At 36.3% G+C, this 19,732-nt stretch overlaps 1 long non-coding RNA gene across 2 annotated transcripts; it reads left to right on the top strand.

Moving 5' to 3' along the window:
* Positions 1-4,514: 4,514 nt before the first annotated feature.
* Positions 4,515-7,519, top strand: LOC126926653 (uncharacterized). 2 transcript variants are annotated; one of them, XR_007714727.1, is made up of 3 exons: positions 4,515-4,920; positions 6,495-6,582; positions 6,732-7,519. It is a non-coding gene; the product is annotated as an uncharacterized LOC126926653 (long non-coding RNA). The 2 variants fall into 2 exon arrangements; XR_007714726.1 differs by having other exon boundaries at positions 4,574-4,828.
* Positions 7,520-19,732: the final 12,213 nt, after the last annotated feature.

The raw sequence follows: 19,732 nt of genomic DNA, 5'->3' as shown, positions 1-19,732 counted from the left end.
TTGGACCACCCCTGATATCGTAACAGAAATAAGGGGATCGATTATTTCGTGGCGTCGGTTACCTAATCGTAACGGGACTTACGACTCTCGTTGACGTGCTTTCTCGCGATCGCGTCTCTCCGCGAATGGTCCAATAAACACTAATGTTCATTAGTACTTAGCTAAGAATTCAATCGTAATTCGACCGTGCCAGTTTGTACTTTCAGGAAGAAAACAACCTTATTGACCGAGCAGTTCTATGCAACTGTTTATAAATCGCACATTTAGCGAACTTGTTTACGAGTTAAAATCCAAAGGTCTCAGTTGTAAGAACTATAAAAAAATATCTCATGATTCCAAGAATTATGATCACATTGATATAGGTGTTGAGAAACGCTAAGATAGTATGATCGCTAGTTCCTACAAGCTAAGTTGGCACGACTTCTAACGACGCTCTTTTGTCTTAGGAGTCGACCACGTGTTAATTAACTAAGTGTATCCGGTGTGTTCAGACGTTTGTACGAGGTGGTGAAATATAGAAAGTAAAACTTGAATCTGTGTGAATCAATCAAGTATCAACCCCAAACCTATATGTATAAATCGAAGCAAAAATGAAACATATTCTTTTCATTTGTAATTTTAAATAACGAATAGAAAAGATAACGCATAAATGGAATTTATCACCTTCTTTAAATGGTATAGTGCATTCCGTAATTAAAAGCAAATAAAAAAACGAACTTACCAAAGAACCATGGGAAAGAATTTATGAAGTTTTATCTTACTCAGGAGTCAGTTTGCCTGAATATCACAAAATCTATTCACCTTAAATTTCTGGCAACGAGAACTCTTGAAATAATTTCTTAAAAAATGAATTTTAACAGACTTTTCTTCAATTTTTTAAATTGTAACAGAAACATTGTAACAAGGGAAAGATAGTGTGTGCAAAAATGCGTGAAAGGGCATTTAGAAAAATCGAAATAGTTGGAAATATAAATTAAAAAGTGAAGAGGAAATATCGTGACTTTCATTCCAAGAGCATAAATGTGAAAATTTTCAGCTTTTGTGACAAATTCTACTTCCTTTTCTTTTTTTGTTTAATTTGAGGTGTGTATTGAAATATATGTATACATTTATAAATATCAAAAATAATAATCATTTTCCTTAGTTCATTTATCAAAATGTCATTTCCTTATATTATTATAATACAAAGAATTATAAACTTGATGTATAATGCAAAATAAGGATATAAAAATTAAAATTTATTTCACAGTTTCACTTGAATATGGTATGAAAAGTAAGGTTTGAAAGAAAATTTCAGATACATTGATTTTCGTAGTTATTTAATTGCTTTTCACGTTTACTTGTGAATTTCCACAGTTGATCAAATTGCAAAATTCATGCCATTGGCATTATGCAAACAATATAGAGTGTAATAAAAGGAAAATAAGACAATACAAATTCTGACAGTGAATTTAGTAAAAAGTCAAGAAAAAGTAAGGCAGATGTTAGGAAACCATAGCGAAATAAAAGAAGCTTAAGAGGGCAAAGGTAACCATAATAATAAGAAAAAAACACAGGAGGAAGGTCACTAAAATAAATTACAAAGTGTAAAGTGGCAGTAGGAGACAAGAAATAAACAACAAGTACGAGCAAAGAAAATACAGTAAATACAATAAAGGAAATGAAGGCATAATCTTAAATTAAACCTTAAATCCTATAGAAAGTACATATAATGTTGAAGGGAATGGGGAATATGGAAGACGAATTAAAGAAGGTAAGAAAAATTTAAGATTAATTAAGAGAGATTTTATATTATAGTAGAGAAATATCAGAATATAGAAAAAGATAGGAGAAAAGAAAGGGAAATGAACAGAAGAACAGAGCAAAATGGACAGAAGAGAGAAGCAAATTAACAAAAAGAAGTGAGGTACTAGAAGAGTCAGACAAAATTGAAAGAAGAAAAAAGGGTAAAACTGTTATTATAAAAAGATTGTAAATAAGAGGTAAAGTAGAAGTACCCATAATGAACTTGAACATAAATAGGTTAAACTTTGTTTCAGGGCATCGCTCATTCTGGTCATTGTTTGTATCTTCTAATGTTATTTCATGAATATGAAGATGAACATGAAAATGAAAAATAACAGTTTTGAGTTTAGCGATCCATTGTTTCACAAGTAATGATCAATATATGAATTGATTCAGCAAAGACAATTTTTGGTATTTCATACAGGAAAAAAAATATATATGGCCCAACTAATACTATAGCAAAAACATTCATAGTGCTGGTAGAAATTAATGCCTTAATGGTAATTTGACATAAAGATAAAGTGAACCATACACAGTATATAGCTATATGGCATAGAAGTATCGGATTTCCACTACTCAACAAAAATAGATAAAACACAAACACATTTCCTAAAAAGAATATTATACATACTGAAATACCATGTAATGCCAGATTAAAAGCTAATGATTAAAAGCAAGAAGAATAGGCTTGGAACAGAAACTAATAAAATGAGGCGTAAATTATATGTTAAAACTGGCAAACATGGGAGAACACATAATTAAACAGGAAAACATTGGAAAAAGTTATACACACATGATAAACTCAAATAGAGTTATGAACCCAATGATACAGAAATAATAATAAATTTAAACTAAACAATAATAAAAGAAATAACAGAGATACTTTCTGGAGAAAAGAAAGAAAGAAAGAATAGAATAATCTATCTATAGTGAAGTATATAAATATGATAAGAATGTAGAAAAAATAATTAAAGTTACTTACTTACATATGAAACTGCTATTAATAAATAAAAGAATAATCAAAGTTAGAGTAGCTGGGAGACAAGAACGATCAGTGAATGCAGAAAACAGTATAAAATACAAATCTCTTCTTCTAATCTAAATCTAAATCTCTTTTTACAGAAACTTTGCAGATCAAGTTTCTAAACAAATAAATTTTTATACGATGTACACTCTGTCTTGACTCGAAAATGAATGACGATTGAACAGCATCGATTTCTAGGATAACAGTGACGACAAAGGAGTAGTGCTGCTTGCTGATTGGCTACTCTTCAGGATTAGAAGCGGAACATGTACACAATCATTACGCAGTCACCTTGTGCCATACTTGTAAAATCTAAATTTGATTCTTTTGTTAATTTTCCATGGTTGTACTTCAATTTAAAGATTAATTAAATAGATGTTTGATAACGATTTTAATACCGAAAATAACGATTATTATACACCAAATTTTTATATGATTTTATATAATAAAATATGTAAAATATGTAAATACGTATAATAAAATACGTATCTGTTATGTACAATGGCTCACGAAAGTATTCGAATGCTTGCTATTGAACCTTTAAAGATATAGATATATATAAAGATAAAGGTGTGTGTGTGTGTGTGTGTGTGTGTGTGTGTGTGTGTGTGTGTGTGTGTGTGTGTGTGTGTGTGTGTGTGTGTGTGTGTAATGCACTTGATATTTCAAAGTATTTTTATAACTACAGTAAGTTACAGATATCCAGATTATGCGTGTAAAATTGGATAATATTTGTAGAGGTTGATTTGTAGAAGTTCTATAGATATATTGTTACTTCTATAGTTAAATGTACAAACATACCATGTATTTTCATCACGTTCATCATTAATGCAATAAATGATATTTATTTTCTTATTGAAATAGGATATTTTGTAACAAAAGGAAAAAGACAGACTTACCATATCAGTATAGAAAAGAATTTATAACGATTTATACTGCAATAAGTTTTGAATATGATAATATGCATTTATCATAAATTGCACATATTTTTGAATATATTTCTTACAAAATTCTGGTCAATTAGATAACTAGAACAAAAAATCCAAGAAGCAACTAGTATTAAGAGAAAACAAGACTGTATTAGAGTTATTAAAGAATATTAATTTTTAAGCATTCTGGATATATGAATATCTGTTACAAAAGATTTTATCGGTTGTTATTAACCATTATCGATGACACAAATGTTTTTGGACAAATAATCACTCGACGACAAAAACACTTCTTTGCAGAAAAAAATAAATTTATGGAAAGGACGATAGAACTGACATATGAAACTCTTACATGAATATAAATGTTAGCAAGTATCTAACCAAAAAAAAAAAAAAATCATTAAGAAAAGTGACTATAAATCTAATATAATAAAGGCCAAAAATAATGAAAGTAAGCAAAACAGTATAAGAAAACTGTATTTGTTTTTATGACTTACTTTTACACGTACAATAATTTATTTGGTTATTGTAGGATCCATTGTAGAGAGAGAACAAAGTTTTCCGATTAAAATAATTCGCACAAAGTATTCAATTTATAAATATTCAGTTATAAAATATTTCACAAACTTCACAAGCCAACCTTCTAATAATCAAATTCTATTCTTCATTTAGCACTTGCAAGTAGTTAATACTTGTTAGACACAACCACGTGCCATGTGAATTCTACTACCATACTACGTTCATTAGCTACGCTTCAAAGTTATAAGCGGATCCTGCGTACAACTGTGCAAAATATTTCAATTTTAAGACTAATATTTAAAAATGATTTTATTATCCTGAAGATTATCATTATTATGCTACGGATTTTTATATAGATATCTGTTGGAACTTGAGCTGATTCACGTAGTACGAGTCATGTGAAAGCCGGAACCGTGGAAAGTGAACTATGAGAGAGTGTGATCAATATTTTTTTTATTTATTTCTTTTTATTCACAATTTATACAATTTGGACATTTGGTAGAATTTTTTAACAGTAATATTATCATGTTGGTGGCTACCCCCAGCGGAGAGCCATCCTCGCGTTTGCTAGGTTATATCCTTTGTGAGGTCTGCTGAGTGTTTCCTTTTTAGCCTTCTTTCCATGTTTGAGGTATTGATCGTTTCCGCAGCTAGCCGGTTTGAGTGTGTTGCTATTCTTTCTTTGTATTATTCCGCATAACTGCTAATTACTTGCTTGACCGTTGGTATTCTCAGGTCCCTCCGTATGTCCTCGTTTCTAACGTACCATGGGATGTTTACTATCGTTCTAAGAATTTTAGCTTGCATTGTCTCTATTTCGTTTATACGGCTCATTACTGCTGTCCCCCATAGTGGTATTCCGTAAGTCCAGATTGGTTTTACGATCGTTTTGTATATTTTTAATTTATTTTCTTTGCATAATTTGGATTTTGCCAATTGTCTCCTTGTTGTCTGTATTTTGTCTATTATTGATTTGGTATGCTGTTTCCATGTGAGTTGTGTATCTAAGTGAAGTCCTAGATATTTGATCTGCTTTGTTTGTGTTATGTGCGTGCCGTTCAGAAGGATGTTTGGTGGTATCTGTTTTCGCAGCGTGAATGTGATATGGTTGCATTTATTGGGCTTTGCTTTTATTTGTTTTTCTTGTTGCCACTTTTCTACTTTTGTGATATGTTTTTATGGTAATATGTAAATGTCAGTAGTTTGCTATTGGTAGTTGTTGGTATGTTAGCCGTGTATAATGTGTATATGTAATGTAAAGTATTGAGCCTAGGACGCTTCCTTGCGTACCCCTGTCTTGATGTCTTTAACTTCAGAGTATGTGTCCTTGATTCTTATTACAAAGGTTCTGCTGCTTAAGTAAAATTTTATTAATTGCCTCTATCTACATCTCTGCTATTACAACTCTTGGGTTCCGATTTTTGTGCAGTTTTCGAATGTTTCCTATATTATCAAAAAATGCAATAATAATTCAGAAAGAATTGTGCCTGCAGACGAAGTTTAGCTGTTTTTTCAATTAAAATATACTCCCAGTAGTGACATTTCAGCACTTTGATGATATCTTGGAATTTACAGTAAAGCAATTACATAGATTTTCTTTATTGAACATCTACTACTGACTACAGGGATAGTGGCAGGCAGTGTTACTCGATCCGAGAACGAATATCGACGGAGCAACAAAACTTTTATATTATTGACCCATTTTTTAGGAAACTTCCATCAACATGTTCGTGATATTTTTGTGATCAAAATAACACGAAACACGATATAATTTGTTAAAATCGGCAAACTACTATAGGTTTCTTTGTAAGTGAAAGACATCAGAGAGGACGATCGCTGAGAAAGCGAGCCTCTTAAGTTTTTGTTCGACGATATTACGTCCCCGTGTGCCCCGAAATTCCGAAGAAGACAAGCGAACGCGGTTCTGTTCCCGCATATAGTTCAATTCTTTGGTTTAATAACTGATATCTTGCATTATGCTTATCTTTTTTTTATTTGCTAGACTATTTACAATCAATTCTCATTGAGAATTATAAGTAAATTATTTTGGCGTGGTATTGTGACTTGGATTATAAGAGTTTACAGTATGTTTGATTCTAGTTGAATCTAATGCTTCAATCTAAAGGGTATTGTCTGTTTAGTCTGCGGATCTGATCCATCGTGTCAAGTAATTGGGTGACTAGTGGGTTTACGCTTATCTGAAATGTAATTACAATGTAACTTCCTTTTTGTTTCAGATTCCATTCAAATGCCACATTTATTGTAAATTGCGATGAACTTGTTGACATTCTTACAAACATCGTGGTCCTTTTTCTATTTCGTTGAGTACTTTTCATTTCTAACGTATTAAACATTTTCTACTAGTAAGAATAAGGAATAAAGTAAACAGTTGAGATACAACAATACACCTTACAGAATTCATATTTAGACAGACCAGTTTAAAAAGAGGAAGTAATTTAACTCTCGTATTGCAGTGCCGGAGTCCGTTCGAACTAGTCGACTAACGACGGAAGTTATTTATGTTACAAAGATAAGAAGCCGAACGCGTCTTTAAATAACAGATTTAACGCCAGTATTACACAGTTCATAGATCATTCGCAATATTTGATTGCAATAATAAGTGTACATGTATACTATTGGCATTTTCAATGTTTTCGCGAGCGCAGGAACCGACTTCTAAATTTTTTCTCAGTTTCGAGCCTCGACTGTCATTCAATCTTTTTCTTTTGTACTCTTCTTATCTTTTCATCTATATTACATTCTATTACTCTCTATATATACTACTCTTTTAACAGGCAATCTCAATCTAAAATATTACGCCAGCTCTACTTTAAGAAGTATATTATAGGTGTCTGTGCCGATCATTTCTTGCCTGCAATGTTCAAAACAAATTCTACAAAAAATACGAATAGAAGGACTAGGTTGAAGATGAATGCCATGCCCGAACCATCAAAATATTTATTAGAAAATAATGAAGAAAAAGAAAATGTACAAAAAAGGCAGCTCGTAATTAAAAAACAGATGATGAGAGAAGAAGAAGGGCAAGACAACGACAAATGACATCAATACCATCACTATCACTGCCAACAACAGCAAGTGAACGTGACGTAGTTTATTGGTATAGACGTTCTTTTTTTTTGGTGTCAAAAATGACATTGTGTAAAAAGTAAATTTTAATAATTTCACATCACCTTCGTACACATATAGTGAGTAACTTTAATATTTGGATATAACAAAATTTTTATTTTATTGCACTATAATTTTGTTCATAACAGGAATAAACGTAAATGGTATAGTTAGTTACTTATTATAATATTATACAATATTTAGGTACTCTGTTTAGTTAACAAGAGTATAAATATTATTTATATAACATCCAGAGCTTGTTAAATAATACGTATTAAATGAAACATTACTCTAATATTCGGACTTTAAAATATAAGTAATTCTTTTCTTTATTATTTATTATTTATTACATTTTACAAGTGATGTATAGAGTAACCTTCCTGATCAATAACTTCCTTCAAACGTTGTGGCATATTACAAATTATTTGTTCAGGTATCCAGTATTAATACTATTCCAATCTTCCTTTAATCGCTGTTTCAACACTTCTTTTGACGTTATTGGAATTTTTCTAATTCACCTTTCTAGTTCTTCCCATAGGTTTCGAATCGGGTTCAGATCTGGTGACTGAGATGCAGGGTGTAATAATTTTGGATAGTTATGCAACAATTTCTATATGCGGATCTTATGTTTAAGATCGTTATCTTGATAGTACTTAAATATATCAACAATCCCCATTTTCAAAGCACTTTTGAGTAAATTTTTTTTTAATATTTAAATATCTATATTCGTCCATAATGTTATCAACAAAATCTAATTCGCCCGTTCCAAACATTGAAATACATCCCCACGCAAGCACGTTTCCATTACCATATTTTACAGTGGGTTTCGTACTTTTAAATTAAAATTCTTTATTCTTCTTCCGCCATATTATTCGCCGCCCATCTGAACTAAAAATGTTAAATGTACTTTCATCACTAAAAATTACGTCATTTCGCCATGTATCTTCTTTTAAAACAAATTCTCGTGCATAGTTTACTTTTTTCTTTCTATTCGCTTCGTTTACAAATGGCTGTCTCCGAGCAACTCTTTCACTGTAATCGCCTTTTTTCAATGTTCTGCGCATGGTTTGAGAGTACACCTTCTTTTTAGTTTTTATCAAAAGTTCTTCAGCTAGTTTCGGACCACTTATCAGGCCTGTAAGTATGAAACCGGAATTTGCCTATAGATGGTCCTAGCTGATAATGTAGTTATCACTAAACTGCATCATTGATGCCAAAAGTCTTTGTTGACATCTCACAAGCATTTTCGACTCAGAACAATACAAGTTTCATGCAACAGCATAGATTGTAATAGCGTTGAACATGTCGAATTTTGTGCCTGGAAACTACGATTTGCGGATAGCATTGATTTTCCGTTACCATTTGAAGAAAACTGCTGCAGAATCGCATCGAATGCTTGTCGAAGTTTACGGTGAGCATGCTCTTGGCAAATCACAGTGCTTTGACTAGTTTAAAAAATTCAGAAGTGGTAATTTTGACGTGAGGAACGAAAAGCGTGGAACGTGGAACGTGATCTATTATGAACTGTTAAAACCTGGCGAAACCGTTAATACTGAGCGCTACCGACACCAAATGATCGATTAGAATCAAGCTTTGCGTGAAAAACGACCAGAATATCAAAAAAGACAACACAAAGTAATTTTGCTTCATGATAATGCACCATCACATACACCAAAACCGGTCAAGGAATCGATCGAAGCGTTCAGTTGAGAAATACTTTCGCACGCGGCTTACTCACCAGACTTGGCTCCGTCCGATTACTATTTATTTGCATCGATGGGATACGCACTTTCTGACCAGCACTTCACTTCTTACGAAAATGTACGAAAATGGCTCGATGACTGATTTGCCTCAAAACAGCGACAGTTTTTTTGCGTGGCATCCACCAATTGCCAGACAGGTGGGAAAAATGTATAGCTAGCGATGGACAATACTTCGAATAAAATTTTTTTAATCATTTTCATACAATAAACGTGTATTTTCTATACAAAAATTCCGGTTTCATATTTACATGCCTGGTAATGAAGGATTTACTTTTACTTTTGTTATTATTTTCCTTTAGTTACGGATATCCAACTTCTTTGGTTGTCCTTTTGTGATACAGATTCTACACGATCTTCTTGTTTAAATCTTCTAATTATATCTCTTACCGTGCTCTTACTTAAATTGAGCATAACAGCAATTTGTCTATACAATTTTCCATTAGTATTATGAAAAATTACAAATGGACGTATATATTTGTTATTAAATATAGGTCGGGGTTGATATTCAATTGATCCACACGGATTGAATATTGCACTTTTTATTTCACCTCCTCGTACAAACCGTCTAAACACACCGGATACGCTTAAGCAATTAACGCGTGGTCGACTTCTAAGACAAAAAATAGCGTCGTTAGAAGTCGTACCAACTTAACTTATAGGAACTAGCGATCATACCAACTTGGCGTTTCTCGACAATATTGAATAGATTGTATAGATATGTATATAATAGATATGTATATAATAGATATAGATATGTATGTAATATCGTAAATATGTGAATTTCGCGAATATCGAAACGCAACTGATGCAACGTTTGGTATATATGGTAAACATATGGTACATATTTACATACAGAGAGTTAAGATTTTATATATATCTCGAAATAGAAAAAGCAGACGTATGGATGAATGTATCATAGAAATTCTTTATTCAGAAATGTTGAAAATTAGGATTTCCAATGGTTTCTATTTTATATGATAATATATTGATAGATGGATTTATTTCAATAGATTAAACAGAAGACAATGATTATTTAACTTGAACTTAATGCAGTGGTCACGTAAAATAAAAAAAGGAAATCTCAGGTGAAAAGAAAACATACACTGTTTCTTTTTTGTTTGTCACCACTCAATATCCCCACTACCCTGTAGGCGTACGTGATCGTTGCCACGCTTCTAGAACATTCGGTGGAAGGACCATCGGGATATCGATGACTCATTAGGCACTTCGGCGATATACATCGTCGCCAAGGCCGCCACATCTTTATCTCTATCATCGGTCCATCGGATTTGAAGTATGCCGATCGTGACACCACGCACGTCTTCTTCTAGAACATTCGGCGGAAGGAATGTTGGGATATCGATGGCTCATTAGGCACTTCGGTGATATACATTGTCGCCGAGTGCCGCCACATCTTTATCTCCATCATCAGTCCATCGGATTTTTCTCTTTTTTTTTGCGTGAGGAGGAGAAAATGCTGTTACGCATGCCCAGTGACCTGCATCACTGGGTTATGTGGAACTCGGGCGGATGTCGTTGCCATACCTACTAAAAACCACTCCTCCTTCTTCCTCTGCTTTGAGGACAGACAACCCCGGTAAAACCTGTCGGCAGTCATCAGGGTTGTCCTTTCATGCCCCGTTGTATCTTCTTCTTCGGGCAGTTACTGCTCATGTCATCTTCTCAGCCAGTTCAGAATACTGGGCTGATCTCCTTCTGTGGTTTTTCGTTGTTTTGTATTCTTGCCTTCACTGCTCCGCGTAGTTGTTGTTACTCTCGTTCTTCTCCTTGCCTCCCCCCAGGCCCTCGAGTCCATCGGATTTGAAGGATGCCGGTCGTGACACAGTAGTTGACAACTCTTGATTAACGACTCTTGACTACTGACTCTCAACCACTGCGATACCGAAATATATTGATGGCCGTTAGGTCTATTGAAGTTTTCCGACTCTTTCGGCTTGTCGTCATTTGCGCTTTATCGTCGACATTGTCTGTATGTCGACGATCTCTCCGCGGTACAATAATAAAGAACAAAGAAGCCGCCGTAAAGAGAATGGTTGTGTCAAAAACTAAGCACTAGAAAAAATGTAGAATTTTCCTAGAATTGAAACCCTCTTCAGCACGGGGTAACGAACATAGCCTCCGAATTTCGGAGTATGAAGTATCGCGAATGCTACTGCACCTCTGTGTCCGAATATTAAAGTAACATTAAAATCAGACCTTGTTTCATTTAAGACATATTATTTGTCAAATATTGCAAGTTATGGAAATAAAATTTATACTGTTGTTAACTAGATACGGAGCCTTAATATTATTATACATAGGGAGAAAAATCGGGAGAATAGTCAGTCAACGATCGAAGGAACAGTAGACAAAAATTTGCACGAAACGTTTCAGTTAAGCAACCCTAGCAGAATACCGGAGGTATACCAGAATAAGCAGGTCGTTCGATATATTTAGAGAAAGCAACTGTCATTGCAGAGACATCCGCATACTTGCACAGGAATCACCGCGGAGTAATAGAAATTTTGAAACTTTCAAACAATTTGTGCGCAAAGACAGCGAGTATAACATCGACTCGATTTCCCAGCCTTCTCTTCTGGTTTCTAATTCAATCGGGCAATCAAATTAAATTACTTTCGGTTAAATCTTCCGAGTGGAGCATCCGGTCCGATTTTCCGAGTTGAGTCATGAGTTTGATCAGGCAATCGAAATGTAACTCATAGAGATTATATGGTGTAAATGGAGAGAGTGGGGCTTGAAACTGGCTTGAAGCTAGCTTGAAACTGACCTGGAACTGGTCTGAACATGCAGGCCGCTATGTCAATGAAACGTTGGCGCAAATTACAGGTACAAAATGCTCGCGAGAAACCAACATCGCGACAAGCACGTAATTGTCGAAAGGGTGCGAAGGAACGTTTTCAAGGAAGAACCTGATGTTTTTAAGGGGCATGGTTTCGACTATAATTCGCAACGTAACGACATATCCAACGAGGATTTGGAACCTGTTGACTAATGCGTCTCCTGCAACATGATTAAACTAGCAACGTTATTTGCAGGTGTTCGTCTTCAAACACATAGACACAGAGGCGTATACGCAATAAACGGATGAAATATAAGTTCGTCCAAGCAATATCGATCCTCCGATAGCCTTTTGTTAGATAGCCCCCCTAAAGCAGGAGAAATAAAAGGAACCATGTCACACGAATTTCAATTGGAACTCTTACAAATATCCCGTAATTAGGAAGCAAAGCAAACGAGTGTTGCGTCATCGTTACAAACATAGCATTGGACGTTACAAGGTCCCACAAAGTTTGATTATGCCGAATCTCGTATTCTCGAACGCGGCATCAAAAGTCCCGGACAAAACGAAAATTCACCGTAACTGGGTGATTTCTATTTGTGTAGTATCTTAAATGAGTCTTAGAGGAAGGACAAGTAATGATGTTTTGGTTTAACAAGTGATATTCAATACAACGAACTGATTACAATACTGTCGTACGTCCTATTATTATACTCGGCTCTCAACTTCCCGATTCACACTCTCGGGCTCCTCCACTCACGCTCTCCAGCTTCTCAACTCACACTGTACGATTTCCCAACTAACTAATACCCCATGGGCTAGCATCCCTTTGTTTTTTTTCTTAGCCCCACCGTGCATGTGTTCCGCAAAGGCCAGGGTCACGTAGGCCTTTTCTACGAAACTATTCACTTGAAAGACCGACGCCACATTGATGGTACCGACGGCGTCTCGGCTCTCGCCACATTGTTTATGGTTCGACCGATATCTTAGGCCTTTTGTCCACGATACTACATTTGTTACCCAATTTGCTCGACTTTTAACTTGAAAACTTAAGCTGTTATTTTGGATCTTGGTTGGCCACGAGCCAACGTTCTTACGTATCGGAGAATTATGTTATTCGGTTGAGTGTTGTAATCTTCTTGGTGGCTTAAGCACGGATGGTTTACCAATTTCGACGGTAGATGGGTTTCCTCGATTTGGACGGCATTTTTCCATTCGAACGATGCATCAGTTGCTCAGAAGTTGCTCGGGTTTCGCAGTAAAGCGTTCGACCGCATTGAAAAATATCTTATTTCCGATGGCGACGCGTCTAGGATGGCTGCTATCGCCAGCGAATGTTTACACCGGCCTGATAGATTGCCGTCGTCGCGTATCAGAAAGGGGACTAGTCAAGCTGCCGATAAGTTGCGTCGTACGACTTCCTCGTCCAACCAGATCCTCTATCCCGTCAATTTCCAACCCGCGATCACTAGTAAAGCACCTCGAAAGGCGTCATCAGAAACTCGTTTAGCACCAGTCGATGATTTCGGCCGCTCTTCATGTTCGTGTCGCTTAGATTTATCTGACATTTATCATTCTGCTGATTCGGTACCTGGTGTTCTTCAGGGACGTTCGGTACTGCCTTTATCCCAGAAAAGTGAAAACTATGCGAAACACCGGGCAACGAATAGCTTCTGGCGCGCCATAATGACGCGTGCGACTTTTGTTCATGGTTTCTTGTACCGTAGTAAATAGCCGCGCGCCCTATGGGAAGTGTAGCGCGTCAAAGGTCACAGCAGGAGTTGTTTAGAGTTCGCGTTCATTAAATCTTTATGGATGAAAGTTTGGAAGTTTAACGAGTGTTTGGATATGAAGTCGGGAGCCTGGGAATGAAATAGCGAAAATCTTCGATGGCGATAATTGGACTTATGTATTATTCAACATCGCTTTGAGGATGCTATTAAAAAGAATTGCTGAAGTACACATTGCCTGGCGGAAAGTTTGAGAATCGAGATTGTTTTGTAAATAGAGTACATAGCGATCATTTTTCTTTGAATTTCAATATCAATTAGAGTACCGCGGTGTTTCAAAATTATCAAGGCGTTGCATTCCATTTGAAAATATCGTCCTTTCGGTCACAGTTTTTATAGATTCCGGAATATAAGAGACTATATCAGCCAATGCTTTGCAAATTGTACCACGTTGTCCTTTATTTCCATAATCCTGTGCAGCGAGCAGCATTACGTTATATAGTACTACGTTATATAGTATCACGTTATATAGTATTACGCAAGTCGAAAAGGCCTGATTTCCTATACAAAAATAAGTCGAGGATGAAGTGACAATTTCTGACACAAGACTTGGTTTTCCAGAAAATCAGTTATGAAGTTCCGTCCATTTGACTCGCTACTTTTTAAGTATACGCGTACCTACATGACGGAACTTCACAATCCATTGTTTGGGAAACGAAGCCAGGAAAAATTTTATATATCTGTACGCACGTCTGAAAATACCATTTATCCTCATATATACATGTATGTTTTCTTAAATATTTAGTCTATTCGATAACATGAAATAACAAAACTGATTACCTCAGCCAACGTTCATACCGCGTTGAAATCAGTTGACCGTGATCCTCCGAGCAGGTCGGACCTCTCGGCCCTAAGGGATAAACAGGCGTAGGCCCTAACAGTGAGCGCGACAAGCTATACAGTGCACAGTAGACAGTGAGAGAGCAAAAAAAAAAGAAAAACAAAAAGAGTGCTAAACAGTGAAAAATTAGTGATCACATCAACCACTCTACAAACAATATAAAAATAGAAGAAGAAGGGAATGAAATCGAAACCAAGGAGGCGGAATCCGCCATAAGCTTGACAAAAAAGGAATCAAAAGAAAGATAGAAAAACAACAAATAATTAAAGATAGCAGCATAAGAACTGCTGCACAAAAGAAGCGGAAACTCAATCCGCCTCCAAACCTGGTAACCAGGAACAAAATAAACTCAAAACAAGAAAATTTAAAAGGAGAAGAAAGCGATTCACAAGAAGAGCACGACGAAAAAAACGAAAATATGAAACAAAAAAGAAGCCCACAACCTCAACCAATGGCAATCACATTAAAAAAACAGATTCGAAGCCCTTCAAGCTCAAGACCCCTGCATACCGCAACCGCATGGAACCATTATCGAAAACATTAAAAAAAAAACGACGTATTAAGGAAAAAGGCAACCAGACAGCCCATTCCCCTGGACACGTCGCCAATAACCACAGGCAAAAGCTATACCGCCCGGACAAGCACCCCCCCCCCCCCCGCCGCTCCACCGAAAAAAACAACACCACAACCTTCAACATTACTGAAAAACCAAACGCATAAGGGCCTGCCACCCAGCCGAAGATCACCCCGCTGAAGACCAGGCAGACCCCCCCACATCGGCAAAAGGGGCCAGGCCGCCCCCCATCAACATAACATTACAAGACCCGAAAGACACAATAGCACTCATGGAAAATTCCCTCAAAATCAAGAATTTCCATATTAAAAGAATCCGTGCAGGTAAGCACGTGCTTTATCTTCAAAACCTAAATGACCACGCGAAAGCAAAAAAAATACTGACCGCAGACAACACGGCCTATTACACATATACCCCAAAATCCCAAAAACCTCACACGTACCTGCTAAAAGGGCTAGGAAACAGCTACACAGAAGCAGAAATTCTAGAAGACCTAAAAGCCCTGAAAATAGAAGAAGTTAACTTCACCAAAGTGTCTCGATTCTCAACAAGAAAATCAAGGGAGAACAATATATTGCTCCCAATCTATATAATTCAAGTATCCCCCGATAGCAACATTGGGAACCTACTAAAAATAAACAGACTTTACTATCTGAAAATAGCATGGGAAAAAATTAAAAAAAACGATATCACGCAGTGCTACAAATGCCAGCGAATAGGCCACACAGCACAAAACTGTAACCTAAACTACCGCTGTGTAAAATGCACTGAGCCGCGCGGACCAGGCGAGTGTAAGATAAAAAAAGAAGATGCAGTAAGCAAAGAAAAAATCTACTGCGTAAATTGCAAAAACTTCGGGCATCCTGCATCATACAAAGGATGCCCAAAACTCGTCGAATTACGTAAAAAGATTAATGAAAAAATCACCAAAGCAAAAACAACAAAAACCGAAAGAATCGCCAACATAAGCCGTAAGTACGTCCCCGAGCTAAAGTTCGCGGACATAGTAAAACAAGGAACAAGTATAAACGAGACAAGCCCACAAGTAACAAATATAGCGGCACGAGTCAAACAAAACCCCAACCCAACGATGGACTCACTCCAAATAAGCATAATAAATGTCATTGAAGACTTCAAAAAAAGCATTCTAAAAGCTCTAAGCGACCAACAAACACAACTAAACGAAATAAAAAAAGCATTAAATACACATGAAGAAAGAATCGACTCCATTTTCAGCATTATCGAAAATATGATATAGACGACGAATAGTCAAAACACACTCATCCACCAATTACAGCAAAAAACAAATCAGATAAAAGTTAAACATCTGAAAATAATTTCAATAAACGCCAACTCACTAATCTCAAACCAAAAAAGATACAGCATACTAACCCTAATCAAGAAAGAAACCCCTGACATAGTACTTATCTCAGAAACCAAACTGAACTATAAACATAAAGTGCACGACAAAAACTACTCGATAATAAGACACGACAGACCAAACGCTACCCAAGGAGGAGGAACAGCAATCCTCATAAAAAACCCCCTGAAGTTCGAAATAATCCAAAACGACAAAATAACAAACTTCAAAATCCTAGAGACGACGATCATAAAAATAAAAATAAACAATAAGGAAAACTTATTTATCTCCGCAGCCTACGCAGCCTACGGAAACCAGAAACAATTTAACGACGAATTCGACAATCTCTTCCAACTTTTACAGCTCGACAAACAGGAAAACTGCTACATAATAGCCAGTGACCTTAACGCCAAACATACCAGCTGGAAAAACGAAATAAACAGACACGAGAGGAAACTCCGTCAGAACCTGGCTAGACAATAAAAGCATTTTCTACAAAACAAACCTCTATAGCTCCGAGCTACCCTCTTACCCAAAAGGATGCTCCTACCTAGACATATGCCTAGCAGACGCCCGAATAAAATTCCAAAACTTACGACCAAATAACACTCTCAAAACCATAGACTACGACAGCGACCATAACGCCATAGTATTTCAGATAAGCAAAAACACATCCGACTACCTAACACTCGAAACGCAGACCGAAACACCCAGGTACAACTACAAAAAGACAGACTGGAAAAAGTTTCAAAACCTACTCGAACAGAACTGCGACCTAAAAATCTACAACAATGTCAACCTAACAGACAGACAAATCGACTCGTTCATAGACGAAATAGAAAAACATATACAAATCGCCCTACAAGAATCCGTACCGACATTTAAAAAAAAAGACTCCTGCTAGCCATATATAAACTATAAAATAAAAAAACTACAACGAGATAAAAGCTACATACTATCTAAATTAAACAACCTAAGACACAACTACTCTTACGACAAAAGAGAAGACATAGAATTCCTAAAGTACCTGCTACAAGAAATAAAATCACAACTAGAACAAGAATTCGCAAACTCTATAAATCAATACTGGACAAATAAGATAAAAAATATCTCCAAAAAAGACTCTGCTAGCATGTTCCCGCAGATAAATCAAATTTTCAGACCAAAGGAACAAAACTTCATCCCGCCCCTCAAACTGCCTCCAGAAAAAGTCTCCCTCATCCAAGAAGCAGGCATCGAGATACACAACATCAACAAAGACACAGAGGGCAACTTCATAATATCAAAAACAACGGAGAAACTAGACATTATCGGCACCCACTTCGCCAAAACTCACACACAAAACGAACACATGGGCCGAGAACAATTAAACAGAATTATCATCGCCGAAACAAACAAACTAAAAAATAAAATAAAACAAGACATAGCGCTAAACAAAACAGTCTGCACATTCTCAAACGAAAACACATCGGACGACCCCAAACAGCCCGACCCAGAAATAAACTACTTTACAAACTTCAATCAACTAAGTACAATCTTCTCCACGCTAAACAACAAAAAATCCGCCGGCTTCGATGGCATCCCAAACATCTCGCTCAAACGCCTACCAAACAAAATAAAATGGTACTACACAGTACTGTTTAATAACGCACTAAACAACACGTACTTCCCCAAAAAATGGAAAAAAGCCAAACTCATAGCCATTACAAAAAAAAAAGAAAAACAAAATAAAGACGGTTCATCACCTGCAAACCTACGACCCATAAGCTTCTTCCCCAACATAAGCAAAGTATACGAAATGATCATAAACAACCCCCTAACAGCCTTCTGCTCAAAAAATAAGGTAATCCCGGAAAACCAATTCGGCTTCCGCCACAAACACTCCACAATCCACGCAATAAACAAACTTACGTCGGATATCTACTGGGCACTTAACGCAAATCAGCGAGTAGCCGCCTGCCTAATAGACATCGAAAAAGCCTTCGACACAGTCTGGATCCCAGGGCTCATTTATAAAATGATTAACAAAAACTTCCCCGAATACCTAATCAAAATAGTCTGGGACATGATAACAAACAAAACTTTTATAATGACCGACGGCTCGCACACTTCAAGCAAAGAATTCTCCATAGAGAACGGCCTGCAACAAGGAACAGTAAATTCCCCGCTACTCTTCAGCATCTACAATAACGACTTACTAAACCTCTTTAATCTCAACACATCCACACATAAACGCTCCATAGCCTTCGCGGATGACCTAATCATCTACGTAACAGGCCGCAAAACCAAAACGATAAGAACAGAACTGCAAGAACTCTTTAACAAAATCAGCGATTACTATCATACATGGAAACTAAAAATTAATGCAAGCAAATGCGAAACCATTCTATTCAGACCCATGACAAGCAAAATCGGCCCAGCAGAAAGGGAACAAGTCAGGAAATTCCGCCTAAAAGAAAAAGCAAACGAAGAGAACCTCATACCACACAAAAATTGCGTAAAATACATAGGAGTAAATATAGATGAAAAATTAAACTACAAGCAACACATCGAAATCCAACTCTCCAAAGCCAGCAAAGCTTTTTGGAATACAAAAAGGCTGTTTTATTCCAGACTTCTCGATAGCAAAGTAAAAATCATGTGCTACCAAACGCTGATAAGACCCATTATAACCTACGGCTGTCCAATATGGTACAACATACCAGCGTCAGTAATGAAAAAAATTCGCATATTTGAAAGAAAATGCATCAGAGCTTGCCTGAGCATTTACAGATCAGAACACAGCGGATACAGAAAATACGTAAAAAACAAAGAAGTATACGACTTAGCCAACATCCACCGCATCGACTGTCACATCCTAAAACTAACAAGAAACCACTTCGCGCAAGCCGCGAAGATCAAAGAAAACAGCCTAATATTCGGCTGCTTATACCCAAACGACGCATACTTCAAAAACACTCTGTTAACAGGCTACATCCCCCCCGAAGCCTTTCTATACCTAGACGAAAGAAACTATCTCCAAGACCAAAACAACATACCCATAATTTATCATATGCAAAGGAAAATAGGAATGAAATCTATTCAATACGAGGAAAACCTAGATCGCCGTACTGCAGACACTAGGTGGAGATACAACATGGCCCTCCCCCAAAAGGATACAGAAGACAAACACAGAAAAAACACAAAAAAATATTGGTGGATACGGAACCCATAACAAAAAA

This window comes from Bombus affinis, chromosome 18 (genome assembly GCF_024516045.1).
Source record: "Bombus affinis isolate iyBomAffi1 chromosome 18, iyBomAffi1.2, whole genome shotgun sequence".
Lineage (NCBI taxonomy): Eukaryota > Metazoa > Arthropoda > Insecta > Hymenoptera > Apidae > Bombus > Bombus affinis.
The sequence above is the reverse complement of the archived record's forward strand: the minus strand, read 5'-3'. Positions and strand labels throughout refer to the sequence as shown.